At 40.0% G+C, this 20,629-nt stretch overlaps 1 pseudogene; it reads left to right on the top strand.

Annotated features, from left to right (window-relative positions):
- Positions 1 to 4,199: 4,199 nt before the first annotated feature.
- LOC105492318 (actin, cytoplasmic 1-like) lies at positions 4,200 to 5,362 on the top strand (annotated as a pseudogene).
- Positions 5,363 to 20,629: the final 15,267 nt, after the last annotated feature.

Raw genomic sequence — 20,629 nt, 5'->3', positions numbered from 1 at the left:
CATGAAACAGCCCCAGAAAATGACTTTCTGAACTAGCTGGGAAGAATTTAAAGAAGACTAAATTGCTTGCAATCCTGTGGCAAGGCCTGAGTCAGAAAAATACTTCTTGTTGCTGTTTCTTCAAAACTGTTTTTCCCCCAGGCTGCTTTATCTGGAGAAACATATGTTAAATATGTTATTTTTCATGACAAACTGGTAAATCTAATTGTTTGCAATTTGCTTCTTTTTTATTTTTCCTCAAATCTTTATTCATCATAACAACACATTGTAATAACAATAAAAGAAATAAAGATGGAGGAAATTACCCAGAAATCTGCCTATGAAAGCAAGTCTTTTGATTTTTCCATGTTTTCTCCCAGGAATTACCTATATGCTGGCGATGCTATTCTAATGTTACACTCCAGAATGAAAGATTTGAAAGAAAGATGGAGTCTACTTCTAAAGTTGTGAGACACTGCCACATCATTTCAAATTTTGGGTTTCAGTTACCTCGTACTTAAAATGAGAAAACTGGACTAACTGATTTTTTAAATGGATCCTTCCAGTTCTAAAATCAATGATACTTTTATATTTACAACAGAATGAGTTGTACTTGTAGGCATCATATATGGGGGACTGGACATTTTTGAACGCTGAGAGAATGGTACTGGCAAGTAAAAACGGCAATTAGCAATGCCACAGACAATAGACAGGAACAGAAACTGAAACTCAATAGCAACATTTTGATAAACATACTTAAAAATAACTACTCCTTTTGTTCTAATTCTACAAGTCCCCAAGCTTATTTGCAAAGCTTAAAGTTTTTTGAACTGCAGCTTCTGTCATGAAATATACCTATTATTAACTACAGAAATATTATATTAATGTCATTAAAGATCAGTGAATGATGTTCTTTTTTTAAGATTTGCTTCTTGCATGCTGTACACTTTAGAATGGTGTTAGACCAAAATATCTGCTGCCCCTATACTGGACCGCTGTTCAAGGCATGCTTTTATTTTGCCTGTTTTGGCTAACACTTTGAACCAAGATATTCTGGCAATAAGAATGGGATCTTATATTCAAAGAGATAAAAATAACAGTTGGTACAAATCATTCAAGCGCTTTTGCAGACAGTGGAGTATGTCCTCTCCCCCGCAATTTGAAGAGAACCTATGCTTAAATAAATGATGGCGGACCTATTACAGAGTACAACACCCGTCAGTAAACTTGGTCCTAAATTTCATGTGCCGCAAGACTTCCTATATTGAAGCTGAAAGCATGAAAGACATGGAGCCAGATTATTAAGCTGTTACTCTGACTATTTGTTAATTAAATTATGCACAGGAAGTCCTTCCTTTCCCAGTACCCTGTTAACTGAAATGCGTGCACATCAGAATTATGCCTTTTCTTTGCATGGTTTGCTGTTAATGAAGATTCAATCTCAGTGACCATAGAATTGTGCAAAGTGAGGCTACAGTTCCAATGAACTGTGTAAAGTGAGGATTGTTCATACTACAACTTGGGCTCTCAAGTTCTATTTCAATCTTATGAACTTGTAGCATTAATGTAAACACAAGATTTACACGCATTATTAGTCTTTGTTTTGTTGAGAGATCTAAGGTCTATAACCAGGACTCATCATGGTGAGGGTCAACTTAGTTTTATTACCAAACACGGCTGTCAACATATGACTTTTGGCAATTTATTTTGTTCTAGTGCTTGTGGAGTTTTGAATGAAGCACTTGGGATTGAGTAAATTTTATTATTATAATAAAATAAGAAATGATATTATACTAAATAGACAATAAACTGTAACTCAAACACCAACTTGGAGCACAGTGTTGAGAAGCATTCTGAGGTCTCTTCTTGGACTCCACGGGGCAAGTATACCCTAACCGAGCGGTTATACATCCCATTCCCTGGAGAGCAAGACTGTGGGGAATGCACGCTACATATTTACCATTCTTTTATAAATAAGAAGACTATATGGCCGGGCGCGGCGGCTCACACCTGTAATCCTAGCACTTTGGGAGGCCGAGGGGGGCGGATCACAAGGTCAGGAGATTGAAACCATCCTGGCTAACATGGTGAAACCCCATCTGTACTAAAAATACAAAAAATTAGCCAGGCATGGTGGCGGGCACCTGTAGTCCCAGCTACTCGGGAGACTGAAGCAGGAGAATGGCTTGAACCCAGAAGGTGGAGCTTACAGTGAGCCGAGATGGCACCACTGCACTCCAGCCTGGGCGACAGAGCGAGACTCTGTCTCAAAAAAAAAAAAGACTATATAATTACATATCATAGTAACAGTAAATCAGCTTCTGAGGGACATGCTGTATGTAGAGAGTTCTAGTATGATTCAGATCATATTCATGTGTTTTGAGATATATCAAACCCTGCAGAGGTTAAGATGTTATCACGTGTACATCGTTAGAAGGTCACATTTGAATTTAGCACAGGACTCATAGAAGTTGTGGAAAAGCAATGACCATTCTATATGTATTCTATAATTTATTTTCCACAGAACACTTTGCTAAGATTACCATGTACTTTTCTCAGATGTCTCCAGAGCTGATATCAGTCTTTTTGGCTGAACTCTGATTTCAGTAGCAGGTGCAATGGATAGTTTTATTTCAACATGGATAACTTCATGCTGCTGATGACCCACCTCAAGCATGCACAGGACATCTTTTCTTGCCCATGAACCTGGCCATCATTTCTTGGGTGGTATCATTTCTTCTCTGACACTGCAGGAGCCTGCTCAGCCAGCTGGCACACAAATATAGGAGTTGGATTAAAGTCATGGGGGAAATCCCTCAACCAACAGGAGACTGGAGTCGTTGAGCAAATATGCATGCCTCCCTGATTCAGATAAACAACTTGGGAATTATTTTATACACTTCTCTTGAAATATCAGTGAAACCTAACCTCAACTGCCTACAGTGATAACCTAAATAAACCTGACAAACCATTTTGTCAACTTTTCCTCTTTCACTATTTCATTCTCCCCTCTCACTCATTCCTGATTCCTTGGATTACCTTTCACATAAATTATCTGCTCATAACACCTTGTCTCAGGCTCTGCTAAAAGGGGACTCAAAATCAAACAGTACACTGTAAAATTGCAAGTATCGAACAGTTAATGTTGCCGAAAGCAACATTTATAAATAGAAAGTCCCAGATCATGCTTCATGTGGAATATTATACTTTTTATCAATGGAAACAGTGTAAGATCCTGCTAAGAAGGCATAGTTTGAGTCAAAACAGCACATCGACTGCCCATGCCTGCTTGCCGTTTCGATACAAATTTAGGAATGACAGAAGAGAGATCCTTTGTTTATGCAGCCATAAAAAGAATGAAATCAGTGTTTTGCAGCAACATAGATGGAGCTGGTGGCCATTATCCTAAGTGAACTAATTCAGAAGCAGAAAATCAAATATTGCATGTTCTCATTTGTATGTGGGAGCTAAACGATGAGTATACATGGACATAAAAACAAAAATAATAACACCAAGGATGCCAAAAAGTGGAGGGAGGGAGGAGGGTGAGGGTTGAAAGATTACCTATTGAATAAAATGTTCAATATTTGCGTAATGGGTACATGAGAAGCCCAATTACCACATATACCCTTGTAACAAACATGTACATGTACACCTCATTGAATCTAAATTTTTTAAAAAAGAGAATTCCATTGATGGATCAAATTTTGGAGGAATCTTTGACCAGCAGAGACAGACAAGTGTGACGGCACCACAGCCAATAGCGTATGCTAAAGGTCACGGGGCTTCCATAGAAACTCTAAGCCCAGAGGTGATAGGGACAAAGAGCAGGAAGGGAAATGGCGGCAATTCTCTGCGCCATGGCTTTGGTAAACCAGAGGAGCAGCTAAGAAGTCTGGCCCTTGTCCCTCCCCTCCCCTATCTTTAACTTATATCTAATGTTATGGTGGACACAAGTGTTCTAGAGCAATTAGTAGGGCACTAGATCCAGAGAATTCGAGCAATGTCAACATGTCTGAGGATACCCATAGAAGAGGGAGACTATCCATACCAGACAACAAGGTACTGGCACAACCAAGCAGAATGAGATCCTCCTTCTTGGCAGGATCTTACATTGTTTCTGTTGATAAAAAGTAGAATATGACTCACTGCCCCCACCCCACGCGCCACGTCCCCCTGCCGCTCCGAGCCCAGCTGTGCTGTAGTCGCTGCCAGTCGCAATGGAGGAAGAGATCCCCGCACTCCTCCTTGACAATGGCTCTGGCATGTGCAAAGCTGGCTTTGCTGGGAGAGCTGTGTTCCCCTCCATCGTCTGGTGCCCCCAGCACCAGCGCGTGATGGTGGGCATGGGCCAGAAGGACTCCTACGTGGGTGACAAAGCCTAGAGAAAGCACAGCATCCTGACCCTGAAGTACCCCATGGAGCATGGCATCGTCACTAACTGGGACGACATGGAGAAGATCTGGCACCACACCTTCTACAAGGAGCTGTGCATGGCCCCGGAGGAGCACACGGTGCTGTTGACTGAGGCCCCTCTGAACCTCAAGGCCAACAGAGAAGATGACTCAGATCATGTTTGAGACCTTCAACACCCCGGTCATGTACGTGGCCATCCAAGCCAGTGCTGACCTCCTATACCTCTGGGCACAGCACTGGCATTGTAATGAACTCTGGAGATGGGGTCACCCATATGGTGCCCATTTATAAGAGTTATGCTGTCCCCCACGCCATCCTGCCTCTGGACCTAGCTGGCGGGGACCTGACCCACTCCCACATGAAGATCCTCACCAAGCGCAGCTACAGCTTCACCACCACCGCCCAGGTGGATATCATACCAAGGAGAAGCTGTGCTACCTCCCCCTGGAGTTGCAGCAGGATATGGCCCCGCCGCATCCTCCTCCTCCCTGGAGAAGAGCAACAAGCTGCCTGATGGCCAGGTCATCACCATTGGCAACAAGCAGTTCCAGGGGCTGGAGGCACTGTCCAACCTTCCTTCCTGGGCATGGAATCTTGCCGCATCCAGGAGACCACACTCAATTCCATCATGAAGTGTGACATGGACATCTGCAAAGACCTGTAGGCCAACATGGTGCTGTCCGGTGGCACCACAATGTATATAGCTATCGCCCACAGTATGCAGAAGGAGATCGTTGCCCTGGCACCCAGCACCATGAAGATCAAGATCATCGCACCCCCAGTGTGCAAGTACTCGGTGTGAATCAGCTGCGCCATCCCGGCCTCACTTTCCACCTTCCAGCAGACTTGGATTAGCAAGCAGGAGTATGACGAGTCAGTATCCCCACAGCCCTGTCATCCACCACAAATGCTTCTAAATGGATGGCGAGCAGATTCGTAGCATTTGCTGCATGGGTTAATTCAAAAGCATAAATTTGCCCCTGGCAAATGCATACATCTCATGCTAGCCTCTCAAAACTGGAATAAGCCTTCTGAAAGAAATTTGTCCTTGAAGCTCGTATTTGTTATCAGCACTGGATTGTAGAACTTGTTGCTGATTTTGACCTTGTATTCAAGTTTACTGTTCCCCTTGGTATTTAATACCCCATACATATCTTTCATTTCAACACTTAGTATATGTGGCTTGGTCACTTTGTGGCTGAGGTAAGAATGTGTTTGTGGAAGACAAGTCTGTGGCTTGGTGAGTGTCTGCGTGACCAGCAGGCTCTGATCTGTGCAGGGCATTGTGTCAGGGCTGAGTGTTCTGGGATTCCTCTAGAGACTGGCAAGGGTTCCTGAGCCAGTGGTTTCTGTCCTGCCGGTGTGTCAGGGTTGGAAAAGTCCAAGCCATAGGGCCCAGTTTCCTTTCTTAGCTGATATTTTCCTGCCAGAACACTATGTGCTGTTTCTTGCCTTGAGTTGGAAGCAGTTTGCATTATACTTGAAAATGTATTCATCCTTTAATTTACGTAAGGGTTTTTTTGTTGTTGTTGTTGTTGTTGTTGTTTGTATGCAATTCTAGATTCTTTAAAGAGATGACAAAGAATTTTGGTTTTCTACCGTTATGTGAGAACATTAGACCCCAGCAACACATCATTGTGTAAGGAAAAATAAAAGAGCTGCTGTTAAAAAAAAAAGTAGAATATTTTCCACAAAATATAGAATGGGACTATTTATTAATGTTGCTTTCTGCAATGTTAACTCTATGATACTTGCAATTTTAAACAGTACTGTCTGATTTTGAGTTCCCCTATAGCAGAGTCTGAGACAAGGAGTTACGAGCAGGTAATTTATTTGGAAGGTAATCCCCAGAATCAGGAGTGGGAGTGAAGGGAGAATGAAATAAGGAAGGATGAAAACTTGACCAAAGGGTACATTGTTCAGGTCATCATTGTAGGCAGTGGGGAGTTTATTTCACTGACATTTCAAGAGAACTGTATAAAATACCTCCTGAGTTGCTTATGAGGAGAGTCATACGAATTTGGCCAATGACTCCAGTCTCCTGCTGGTTGAGGGATTTCCCTCAGGGACAAGGAACTGTCACAACCAAGCAGAAATGTTACAGGAGTTACTCCTTCCACAACAAATGCTGGCAGCAGTTCCCAAGCATATCCATAGACAGGGTAGAGAGAATCTCAAAAACAAAGCATACAACGAAGAATTGCCAAATATTTTAGTCTGTTAGTATAATGAGTCATTAAACTCAGCAAAGGGAAGAACACCCAAGAAAGTAGAATTATTAACAAATAGAAGAGTATAGGAAAGAAATAGAATCATATAATAATTTAGCATGTGACAAATATCATATTCAATTTACATGATGAATAGATGGAATACTCAATAAATAAGAAAATGTTTGCTGGACACAGTGGCTCATGCCTGTAATCCCAGGACTTTGAGAGGCCGAGGTGGGTGGATCACCTGAGGTCAGGAGTTTGAGACCAGCCTGGCCAACATGGTGAAACCCCATCTCTATTTTAAAAAATACAAAAATTAACCAGGCTGATGGCTTACATCTGTAGTCCCAGCTACTTGGGAGGCTGAGGCAGGAGAATCGCTTGAACCCAGGAGGCGGAGGTTGCAGTGAGCCAAGATCAAATCACTGCACTACAGCCTGGGCGACAGAGCAAGACTCTATCACAAAAACAAAAAAGAACAAGAAAGAAAGAAAGTGTTATTGGGCTTGCTTCTTCACTCTTTACAACAAAAATAAATTACATTTGAAATAAACTATTAGAAGAAAAGATGGTTAAATATTTTTCCAGTTTTGGCTTGAGAAATACCTTCCTTAAAGTGACAAAATCCTAAAAACTATAGAAAGAAATGTTAAATAACTCTACTACAGTAAAATTAAAAACAGAGTGAAAAGATATGCAAAAGTGGGAAAATACTACAACACATCTGGCAGAAAAAGAGCTAATCATTTTAAATATGACTACAAATCAGTGAGAAATGACTGGTAATCCAACAGACAAATGGGCAGAGAATACTGAAAATTTATATAAAAACTTAAATGACTTATAAACAATGGGAAAACACCCATAAACTTTAAAATACTCATTCATAAATACAGAAAAGCAAAATAAACAATGAGCCACAATTTCATTTTTTTAAAAAACTTTTTAATTTTAATTCAATTCATTTTCTTTATAATTTCAAATTTTACTGTAGATTCATGGGTTACATGTGCAGTCTTATTACCTAGGTGTATTGCTTGGTGCTGAGGTTTGGGGCACGATTGATCCCATTACCAGATACTGAACATAATACTCAACAGTTAGTTTTTCAACACTTATACCCCTTCCCCAAGTAGTATTCCCCAGTGTCTATTGTTGCCATCTTTATTGTCATTAGTACCCATTGTTCAGCTCCCACTTATAAGAGATAACATGCAATACGTGGTTTTCTGTTCCTACATGAATTAGTTTAGGATTATGGCCTCCAGTTGCATCCATGTTGCTGCAAGGACATGATTTTATTTCTTTTTATGGCTGTATAGCATTCCATCATGTGTATGTTCCACATCTTTATCCACTCCACCATTAATGGACACCCAGGTTGATTTCATGTCTTTGCTATTGTGAACAGTGCTCTTACTCACATAAAAGTGCATCTATTGAGAATGGGGTATTCATCTCCTCAAGTATTTATCCTTTTTGTGTTACAAATAATCCAATTACACTCTTTTAGTTAATTTTAAAGGTACAATTATTATTGATTTTAGTTACCCTGTTGTGCTATCAAGTAATAGTTCTTATTCATTCTTTCTAATTATTTTTTTGTACTCTTTAACCATCCCAGCCTCTCCCCGAGCCTCCCACTACCCTTTTCATCCTCTGGTAACTATCTTTCTACTCTTTATTTCCATCCATTAAATTGTTTTGATTTTTTGATCCCACAAATAAGTGAGAACATGTGATGTTTGTATTTCTGTGCCTGGCTTATTTCACGTAGCATAATGATCTCCAATTCCATCCAAATTACTGATTCTCATCTTTCTTATGGCTGAATAGTACTCTTTTGTGTATATGTACCACATTTTCTTTATCCATTCATCTGTGATTGGGCAGTTAGGTTGCTTCCAAATCTTAGCTATTGTAAACAGTATTGTACAAACATAAGAGCACAGATATATCTTCAATATACTGATTTCCTTTCCTTTGGGTATACCCAGCAGTGGGATTGCTAGATCATATGGTAGCTCAATTTTTAGTTTTTTGAAGAACCTCCAAACTGTTCTCTTCAGTGGTTTGACTAATTTATATTCTTGCCAACAGTGCACAAGTGTTCCCTTTTCTCCATATCCTTATCAGCATTTGTTATTGCCTGTATTTGGATATAAACCATTTTAACTGAGTTGAGATGATATTTCACTATAGTTTTTATTCGCATTTCTCTGATGACCAGTGATATTCAGTACCCGTTCATGTCTGTTTACCACCTGTATGTCTTCTTTTATGAAATGTCTGTTCAAATCTTTTGCCCATCTTTTAACTGGATTATTAGCTTTTTCTCTGTAAAGTTGTTTGAGTTCCTTATTTATTCTGGTTATTAATCTCCTGTCAGATGGGTCATTTGCAGATATTTTTCTCCCATTCTGTGAGTTGTCTCTTCACTTTGTTAATTGTATCCTTTGCTTTGCAGAAACTTTTAATTTGATGTGATCACATTTGCCCATGTTTGTTTTGATTGCCTGTGCTTGTGGGGTATTGCTCAAGAAATTCTTGCCTACACCAATGTCCTGGAGATTCTTCCCCAAATTTTCCTGTAGTAGTTTTATGGTTTGAGGCTACAGATTTAAGTCCTTAATCCATTTTGAGCTGATATTTGTATATGCCTAGAGATAGTGATCCAGTTTTATTCTTCTGCATTTGGATATCCTATTTTCCTGGCACCATTTATTCAAGACTGTCTTTTCCCCACCATATGTTTGTGGCACCTTTGTCAAAAACAAGTTCGCCATAAATGTGTGGATTTGGTATTCTATATTCTGGTCTGTTGGTCTATATGTCTGGTTTTATGCCTGTGCCATGCTGTTTTGGTTACTATAGCTCTGTAGCATAATTTTAAGTAATGTGATTTCTCCAGTTTTGTTCTTTTTGTTTAGAGTAACTTTGGTTATTCTGGGTCATTTGTGGTTCCACATAAGTTTTAGGATTTTTTTTTCTATTTATGTGAACAATGTCATTGATATTTTCATAGGGATCACACTGGATCTGCAGATTGCTTTGGGTAGTACAGACATTTTACCAATATTGATTCTTCCAATCCATGAACATGGAATATTTTTTCATTTCCTTTTTTTTTTTTTTTTTTTTTGCTGTTGTTGTTGTTGTCCTCTTCAATTTCTTTCATCAGTGTTTTACAGTTTTCCTTACAGAGATCTTTCACTTATTTGGTTAAGCTAATTCTTAGGTATTCAATTTTGTGTGTGGCAATTGTAAATGGGATTACTTTTTTATTTTTTTCACATTGTTCACTCTTATCATATAGAAATGCTACTGATTTTTGCATGTTGATTTTGTATCCTGCAACTTTACTGAATATGGATTATCAGTTCTTACAGTTTTGTGTGTGTGTGTGAAGTCTTTAGGTTTCTCCAAATACAAGATTATATCATCTGCAAATAATGATAATTTGACTTCTTCCATTCCAATTTGGATGGCCTTTATATCTTTCCATTCTCTGATTTCTCTAGCTAGGACTTCCTGTACTATGTTGAATAATAGTGGTGAAAGTGGCATCCTTGTCATGTTCCAGATCTTAGAGGAAAGACTTTTAGTTGTTCCCCATTCAGTGTGATACTGGCTGTGAGTCTGTCATATATAGCTCTTATTATGTTGAGTCATGTTCCTTACTTTTTTAAATATTTTATTTTAAGTTCCAGAATACATGTGCAGGATGTGCAGGTTTGTTACCCAGGTAAACGTGTGCTATGGTGGTTTGCAGCACCCATCAACTCAATTACCTAGATATTAAGCCCCACATGCATTAGCTATTTTTCCTGATGCTCTCCTTCCCCCTCTCCCTAGCCCCTCCAAACAGACTCCAATGTGTGTTGTTCCTCTCCCTGTGTCCATGTGTTCTCATTGTTCAGTTCCCACTTCTAAGTGAGAACACGTGATGTTCAGTTTTTTGTTCTTGCATTAGTTTGCTGAAGATAATGACTTTGAGCTCCATCCATGTTCCTTCAAAGGATATTACCTCATTCCTTTCTATGGCTACATAGTATTCCATGGTGTATATGTACCACATTTCATTTGAGAGTTTTTATCATGAAGGGATGTTGGATTTTATCAAATGCTTTTTCAGTGTCAATTAGAATGATCATATGGTTTTTATCCTTCATTCTATTGATATGATGTATCACATTGATTGATTTGCATATGTTGAATCATCCTTGCATTCCAGGGATAAATTCTACTTAGTCATGATGAATGATCTTTCTAATATGTTGTTAAATTCCAATTACTAGTATTTTGTATTAATATTTATCAGAGATATTGGCATATAGTTTTCTTTTTTTTGATGTGTCTTTGTCTCATTTTTGGTATTAGGATAATACCAGCCTTGTTGAATGAGCTTGAAAGTATTCCCTCTGCTTCTATTTTTCAGAATAGTTTGAGTAGGACTAGTATTAGTTCTTAAAATGTTTGGTATAATTTAGCAGTGAAGACATCTGGTCCTGGGCTTTCCTTTAGCAGGAAACTTTTTAGTACAGCTTTGATCTTGTTACTTGTTATTGGTCTTTTCAGGTTTTGGACTTCTTCATTGTTCAGTCTTGATAGGTTGTATGTGTCTGGGAATTTGTCCATTTCTTCTAGGTTTTCCAATTTATTGGCATATAGTTGCTCATAGTAGCCTCTAATGACCTTTTAAATATCTTTAGTATTAGTTGTAAAGTTTTCTTTTCCATTTCTCCTTTTATTTATTTGGATCTTCCCTCTTTTTAGTTAGACTGACTAAAGGTTTGTCAATTTTAAGTTTTCAAAGAACTAACTTTTTGTTTCATTGTTTTTTTTTTTTCTTGTTTTCTTCGTTTAAATTTGATTTATTTCTTCTCTAATCTTTATTATTTCTTTTCTTCTACTAATTTCAGGTTTGATTTGCTACTGCTTTTCTAGCTTTTTAAGTTGCATTGTTTGATTATTTACTTGGAGTTTAAGTTCAATGTTTCTTTGTTGATTTTCTGTCTGGAAGATCTATCCAATGCTGAAAGGGTGGATGCAAAGTCTCCAGCTAGTATTGTATTGGGGCCTGTATCAGTTCGTTCTCATGCTGCTATGAAGATATACACAAAGCTGGGTAATTTATAAAGGAAAAAGGTTTAATTTTTTGATTCACAGTTCTGCATGGCTGGGGAGGCCTCAGGAAACTTATAATTATGATGAAAGGGGAAGCAAACATGGTCTTCTTCACAGGGCAGAGAGCAGTGTTGAGCAAAGGGGAAAAGCCCTTTATAAAACCATCAGATCTCATCAGAACTCAGTAACTGTCACAAGAACAGCATGGGGGTAACCTCCCCCAAAACTCAACTACTTTCCACCACGTCCCTCCCACGACACATGGGGATTATGGGACTACAATTCAAGATGAGATTTGGAAGGGGACACAAAGCCTAACCATATCATTCTGCCCCTGGACCCTCCGAAATCTCATGTTCTCATATTTCAAAACACAATCATGCCTTCCAACAGTCCCCCAATGCATTTGCTCATTCCAACATATTAGCACAAAAGTCCAAGTCCAAACTCTCATCTGAGACAAAGTAAATCCACTCCATCTATGAGCCTGTAAAATGAAAACCAAGTTAGTTACTTTCTAGATACAATGGAGGTAGAGGCACTGAGTAAATACATGCATTCCAAATGAGAGAAATTGGTCAAAACAGAGGCTACAGGCCCTATGCATGTCCAAAATCTAATATGGTGGTCATTAAACCTTTTTTTTTTTTTTTTTTGAGACAGAGTCTTGCTCCATCAGCCAGACTGGAGTGCAGTGGTGCCATCTTGGCTCACTGCAAGCTCCGCCTCCCGGGTTCACGCCATTCTCCTGCCTCAGCCTCCCAAGCAGCTGGGACTACAGGCACCTGCCACCATGCCTGGCTAATTGCTTTTGTATTTTTCATAGAGACAGGGTTTCACCATGTTAGCCAGGATGGTCTCGATCTCCTGACTTCATGATCCGCCCCCCTTGGCCTCCCAAAGTGCTGGGATTACAGGTGTGAGCCACCACGCCTGGCCCATTAAACCTTAAAGTTCCAAAATGATCTCCTTTGACTCCAAGTTTCACATCCAGGTCATGCTGATGAAAGAGGTAGGCTCTCACAACCTAGGGTAGCTTCACACTTTGCAGAGTACAGCCCCCATTCTTACTGCTTTCACAGCTGCCATTGTCTGCAGCTTTTCCAGGTGCACAGTGCAAGCTGTCAGTGGATCAATCATTCTGGGGTCTGGAGGACCATGGCCCTTTTGTCACAGCTCCACTAGGCAGTGCCCCAGTGGGTACTCTGTGTGGGGAGCTCCAACCCCATATATCCCTTCTGCATTGCCCTAGCAGTGGTTCTCCATGGAGGTTCCACTAATGCAGCAGACTTCTGCCTGGACATCCAGGCATTTCTATACATCCTTTGAAATCTAGGGAATGGTTCCCAAACCTCAATTCTTTTTTTCTGTGCACCTGCAGGCCCAACACCATGTAGAATCTGTGGGGCTTGCACCTGATGAAACAATGACTTGAGCTGAACTTGGCCCTTTTTAGCTTCAGCTGGAACAGTTGGGATGCAGGGAACAAAGTCCTGAGGTTGCACACAGCAGGGGGTTCCTGAACCTGGCCCAGGAAACCATTTTTCCCTCTTAGGCCTCTGGGCCTGTGATGGGAGAGGCTGCCATGAAGGTCCCTGACATGCCCTGGAGACATTTTCCCCATTGTCTTGGCGATTAGCATTTGGCTCCTCATCACTTACACAAATTTCTGCAACCAGCTTGAATTTTTCCCCAGAAAATGGGTTTTTCTTTTCTACTGCACTGTCAGGCTGCAGATTTTCCAAGCTTTTCTGCTATCTCACCTCTTGAATGCTTTGCTGCTTAGAAATTTCTTCCACCAGATACCCTAAATCATCTCTTTCAAGTTCAAAGTTTCTCAGATTTCTAGGGCAGTGGCAAAATGTCACCAGTCTCTTTGCCAAAGCAAAGCAAGAGTGACCTTTACTCCAGTTCCCAACAAGTTTCTCATTGCCATCTGAGACCACCTCAGCCCAGAATTCATTCTCCATATCACTATCAGCATTTTGGTCAAAGCTATTCAACAAGTCTCTGGGAAGTTTCCAAACTTTCCTACATCTTCCTGTCTTCTGAGCCCTCCAAGTCTCTAGAAAATCCCAAACTTTCCCGCATTTTTCTGTCTTCTTCTGAGCCTTCCAAACTGTTCCAATCTCTGGCCGTTACCCAGTTCCAGAGTTGCTTCCACATTTTGGGGTATGCTTAGAGCAGCACTCCACTCTCTGCAGTACCAATTTACTGTATTAGTCCATTTTCATGCTGCTGTGAAGAAATACCCAAGACTGAGTAGTTTATAAAGGAGAGAGGTTTAATTGACTCACAGTTCAGCATGACTGAGGAAGCCTCAGGAAACTTACAATCATGGTGGAAGGGGAAGTAAACATGTCCTTCATCACATGGTGACAGGAGAGAGAAGTGCCAAGTAAGGGGGGAAAGTCCCTTATAAAGCCATCGGATCTCATGAGAACTCACTCACTATCACAAGAACTGCATGGGGTTAACCACTGCTGTGATTAAATTACCTTTCACTGAGTCCCTCCCATGACATGTGGGGATAATGGGAACTACAATTCAACATGAGATTTGGATGAGGAAACAAAGCTTAACCATATTGGGACCTATCTATCTCTTTAGCTCTAATAATATTTGCTCTATATATCCAGATGTTCCAATGTTGGTGCATATATACATTTAAAATTATTATAACCTCTTGCTGAATTGACTCCTTTATCATTCTATAGTGACCTTCTTTGTCTCTTCTTATAGTTTTTGTCTTGAAATCTATTTTCTCTGATATAAATATAACCACACCTGCTCTTTTTTACAATTCATTGACATGGGATATCTTTTTCCATCCGTTTATTTTCAGTCTACTTGTATCTTTCTAGGTAAAGTGTGCTTCTTGGGCAACGGATCCATGGGTCTTATTTCTGCATGAATTCAGTCACTCTATGTCTTTAAATTGGAGTGTTTAGCCTGTTTACATACAATGTTATTTCTGATAAGTAAGGACTTATTCCTGCCATGTTGTCATTTGTTTTCTGGGTAATTTGTGGTTTTCTCTTCCTTCTTACTTTCCTTCCTGTCTTCCATTAGTAAAGCTAATTTTCTCTGGTGGTATGATTTAGTTTGTTGCTTTTATATTTTTTGGCTTGATGTTACCATGAAGCTTGCAAATGCTATCTTATAACCCATTATTTTAACAGGATAACTACTTAACACTGTGCATCAACAAACAAACAAAAAGAACACTAAAAAACTCTACTCCTGACCTTCTTCCCCACACTTTTTAACTATTAGTTGTTTCTATTTATGTCTTATTATATTGTCTATGTCTTGAAAAGTTGTTCTTGTTATTATTTTTCATTGGTTTATTGTTGTCTTTCTACTTAGGAAAAGAGTAGTGTAAACCATTACAGTGTTATAATACTCTGTGTTTTTCAGTATACTTATATCCAGTGAGTTTTGTACCTTCAGGTCACTACTGATTGCTCATTAATGTCCTTTTCTTTCTGCTAGAAGTACTTTCTTTAGCATTTCTTGTAGGACAAGTCTAGTGTTGATGAAATCCCTCAGCTTTTGTTTATGTGGAAAAGTCTTTATTTCTCCTTTATGTTTGAAGGATATTTCCATTGGTTATACTATTCTAGGGTAGAAATTGTATTCCTTCAACACTGTAAATATGTCATGCCACTCTCTTCTGGTGTGTACAATTTCCACTAAAAAGTCTGCTGCCAGATATATTGGATCTGTATTGTATGTTATTTGTTTCTTTTCTCTTGATGCTTTTAGGATCCTTTCTTTGTCCTTGACCTTTGGGAGTTTTATATTAAGTGCCTTGAGATAGTCTTCTTTCAGTTAAGTCTGCTTGGTGTTTTATAACCTTCTTGTACTTGGATATGGATATCTTTCTTTATTTTGGGAAGTTCTGTGTTATTATCCCTTTGAATAAGCTTTCTACCCCAGTCTCTTTCTCTACCTCCTCTTTAAGGCTAATACTTCTTAGATTTATTCTTTTGAGGCTATTTTCTAGATGTTCTAGGCATGCTTTATTGCTTTTTGTTCTTTTTACTTTTGTCTCCTCTGATCGTATATTTTTAAATAGCCTGCCTTCAGGCTCACTAATTCTTTCTTCTACTTGATGAATTCTCTATTAAAAGACGCCCATTCATTCTTCGATATGTCAATTGCATTTTTTCACCTCCAGAATGTCTGTTTGATTCTTTTTAATTGTTTCAGTATTTTTGTTAGATTTATCCGATAGTGTATTAGTCCATTTTCATGCTGCTGATAAAGACATACCTGAGACTGGGCAATTTACAAAAGAAAGAGGTTTAATTGGAGTTAACTGGACTTACATTTCCATATGGCTGAGGAAGCCTCACAATCATGGCAGAAGACAAGGAGGAGCAAGTGCTGTCTTACATGAATACCAGCAGGCAAGTAGAGAATGAGGAAGATGCAAAAGTGGAAACCCCTGATAAAAACAATCAGATCTCATGAGACTTATTAACTACAACGAGAACAGTATGGGGAAAACTACCCCCATGATTCAACTATCTCCCACCAGCTCCCTCCCACAACACGTAGGAATTATGACAGTACAATTCAAGATGAGATTTGGTGGGGACACAGAGACAAACCATATCAATCCCCCCCAGCCCCTGCCAAATCTTATGTCCTCACATTTCAAAACCAGTCATATTTTCCCAACCGTCCCCCAAAATCTTAACTGATTTCAACATTAACTCAAAGGTCCACAGCCTAATTAGACTTTAACTCAAAGTCTCATCTGAGACAAGGCAAGTCCCTTCCACCTATAAGCCTGTAAAACCAAAAGCAAGCTCGTTATTTCATAGATAAAATGGGGGTGTAGACTGGGGTAAATACAAGGTTTCCAAATGGGAGGAATTGGCCAAAACAAAGGGACTACAGGGTCCCTGAAAATCCAAAATCCAGCAGGGCAGTCAAACTTTAAAGCTCCAAATGATCTCCTTTGACTCCATGTCTCACATCCAGGTCACGCTGGCTGATACAAGACGTGGGTTCCCATGTTCTTGGGCAGCTCCACCCCTGTGACTTTACAGGGTACAGCCTCTCTCCTGGCTGCTTTCATGGGCTGGCATTGAGTGTCTGTGGCTTTTCCAGGTGCACAGTGCAAGCTGTCAGTGGATTTACCATTCTGGGATCTGGAGGATGGTGGCAGCCCTCTTCTCACATCTCCACTAGGTGGTGCCCCAGTAGGGACCCTCTGTGGGGGCTCTAATCCCACATTTTCCTTCTGCATTGCCCTAGCAGAGGTTTTTCTTGAGAGCCTTACCCTTGCAGCAAACTTCTGCCTGGGAATCCAGGTGTTTCCATGCATCTTCTGAAATCTAGGTGTACATTCCCAAACTTCAATTCTTGACTTCTTTCCACCCACAGGCTCAACACCACATGGAAGCTGCCAAGGCTTGGGGCTTGCACCATCTGAAGCCATGGCCCAAGCTGTACCCCAAGGCTTGGGAATTGCACCATCTGAAGCCATGGCCCGAGCTGTACCTTGGCCACTTTCAGCTATGGCTGGAGCAACTGGGACACAGGGTACCAAGTCTCTAGGCTGCACACAGCTCAAGGACTCTGGGCCTGGCCCACTAAACCACTTTTTCCTCCTAAGCCTTCAGGCCTGTGATGGGAGGGGCTGCCATGAAGACCTCTGACAGGGCTTGGAGACATTTTCTCCATTGTCTTGGGATTAACATTTGGCTCCTCAATACTTACACAAATTTCTGTAGCTGGCTTGAATTTCTCCTCAGAAAATAATATTTTCTTTTCTATCACATTGTCAGGCTGCAAATTTTTCAATGCCCTGTTTCGCTTTTCAAATGAATACTTTTAACAGCACCCAAGTCACCTCTTGAATGCTTTGTTACTTAGAAATTTCTGCTGCCAGATACCCTAAATCATCTCTCTAGAGTTCAAAGTTCCACACATCTCTAGGGCAGAGGCAAAATGCCACCAGGCTCTTTGCTAAAACATAACAAGAGACACATTTGCTCCAGTTCCCAACAGGTTCCTTATCTCCATCTGAAACCACCTCAGCCTGGACCTTACTGTCCATATCAGCATTTTGGGCAAAACTATTCAACAAGTCTTTAGGAGGTTCCAAACTTTCCCACATTTTCCTATCTTTTGAGCCCTCCAAGTTGTTCCAACCTTTGCCTGTTACCCAGTTCCAAAATCACTTCCACATTTTCGAGTATCTTTTCAGAGTGCCCCACTCTACTGGAACCAGTGTACTGCATCAGTTCATTTTCATGCTGTTGATAAAGACATATCTGAGACTGGGCAATTTACAAAAGAAAGAGATTTAATTGGATTTACAGTTCCATGTGACTGGGGAAGCCTCACAATCATGGCAGAAGGCAAGGAGGAGCAAGTTCCATCTTACACGGAAGGCAGCAGGCAAAGAGAGAATGGGAAAGATGCAAATGTGGAAACCCCTGACAAAACCATCAAATCTCAGGAGACTTATTTATTGTCACTAAAACAGTATAGGGGAGCCATCATCATGATTCAATTATCTCCGACTGGGCTTCTCCCATAACACATGGGAATTATGGGAATACAATTCAAGATAAGATTTGGGTGGCGACATAGAACTAAACCATATTAGATAGGATTCTGAATTTCTTCTCTGTGTTATCTTGAATTTCTTTGAGTTTCCTTCACACAGCTATTTTGAATTCTGTCTGAAAGCTCACACATCTCTATTTCTGAATGATTGGTTCCTGGTGGCTTATTTAGTTCATTTGGTGAGGTCATGTTTTTCTGGATGGTGTTGATGCTAGTAAATGTTCTTCAGTGTCTAGGTATTGAAGAGTTAGGTATTTATTTTAGTCTTCACTGTCTGGGCTTGTTTGTACCCAACCTTCTTGGGAAGGCTTTCCCGGAACGAAATGGGTGGTGTTGGGGGGGAAATGGGAATAGTTACTAGATACAAAAAATAGTTATAAAGGATGAATAAGACCCACTATTGATAGTACAATAGCACACATTTAAAAATAACTTAAAGAGTATAATTGGATTGCTTGTAACTCAAAGGATAAATGCTTGAGTGATGGAGAACCCATTCCCTATGATGTGCTTATCTCACATTACAGGCTGTATCAAAACAATTTACATATTCCATAAATATATATACCTACTAAGTACCCACAAACATTTTAAAAATTTAAAAATATAAATAAAACAATGGGTAAAGAAAATGTGGTATATACACAGAGTGGAATGTTATTCAGCCCCAAAAGTTAAAATCCTATAATTTGCAGCAATATGGATGGAACTGGAGGCTGTTAGGTTGTGAAGAAAGCCAGACACAGAAAGATAAAGTATACAGTCCGATTGTTATTGAATGAAATGAAGCAAGAAGAGAAGTTTAGAGAAAAAAGAGTAAAAAAAAAATGAACAAAGCCTCCAAGAAATATGGGACTATGTGAAAAGACCAAATCAAATTATTCTCTTCTAGCCATTTTGAACTATATAATCGATGTTGTAAACTATAGTCACCATACTGATCTATTAAATGTTATATCACATTTCCAATATCGGACAGTATAATTTCTCCCATTAATCATACTCTGTATTTTCCCCTCCCTTATTCCATTTCTCTTCTCCAATAACAAACCTACTTTCTATTTTCATTAGATCCACTGTTTTAGCTCCCACATGTGAATGAGCACATGCAATATTTATTCATTCATTCATTGTTGGGCTCTTAGGTTGATATCACATTTTAGCCATTGTGAATAGTGCTACAATAAACATAGAAGGGCAGATATCTCTTTGGTATATTGATTTTCCTTTTCTCCCAGTAGTAGAAATGCTAGATCATACAGTAGTTCTCTTTTTAGTTTTTGGAGGAAACTGCTTAGAGTTTTCTATAGTGGCTGTACTAATTTACATTCTCGGCTGAGTATGGTGACTCATGCCTGTAATTCCAGCACTTTGGGAGGCTGAGGCAGGCGGATCACCTGAGGTCAGCAGTTCGAGACCAGCCTGGCCAACACGATGAAACCCTGTCTCTACTAAAAATATGAGAATTAGCCAAGCATGGTGATGCATGCTTATATTCCCAGCCACTCAGGAGGCTGAGGCACAAGAATTGCTTGAACCTGGGAGGTGGAGGTTACAGTGAGTTGAGATCACGCCACGGCACTCCAGCCTGGGTGACAGAGCAAGACTCTGTCTCAGAAAAAAAAAAAAATGATTTGCCTTTGCGCCAAAACAGACAATGTGTTCACCTTTTGCCACATCCTCACCAGAACTGCATGCCAGTTATTGCATGCCTTTTTGATAAAAGCCATTTTAATCAGTGAGATGATACCTCATCATGGTTTTCATTTGCATTTCTCTGATGATTAGTGATGTTGAGCATTTTTTCCCATAACTGTTGGTCATTTGTATGTTTTCTTTCAAGAGATATCCATTGTGTTAGTTAATACTGAGTGTCAACTTGATTGGATTGAAGGATGCAAACTACTGTTCGTGGGTGTGTCTGTGAGGGTGTTGCCAAAGGAGATTAACATTTGAGTCAGTGGACTGGGAGAGGCAGACCGACCCTCAGTCTGGGTGGGCACCATACAGTCAGGTGCCAATGCAACTAGGATAAAAGCAGGCAGAGGAACATGGAAGGACTAGACTGGCTGAGTCTTCCAGGTGTCATCTTTCTCCTGTGCTGAATGCTTCCTGCCCTCAAACATTGAACTCCAAATTTTTCAGCTATTGGACTCTTAGACCTACACCAGTGGCTTGCCAGGGAGTCTCAGGCCTTTGGCCACAGACTGAAGGCTGCGCTGTCAGCTTTCATACTTTTGAGGTTTGGGATTCAGACTGGCTTTCTTGCTCCTCAGCTTGCAGATGGCCTATTGTGGGAC

This window comes from Macaca nemestrina, chromosome 6 (genome assembly GCF_043159975.1).
Source record: "Macaca nemestrina isolate mMacNem1 chromosome 6, mMacNem.hap1, whole genome shotgun sequence".
NCBI lineage: Eukaryota > Metazoa > Chordata > Mammalia > Primates > Cercopithecidae > Macaca > Macaca nemestrina.
The sequence above is the reverse complement of the archived record's forward strand: the minus strand, read 5'-3'. Positions and strand labels throughout refer to the sequence as shown.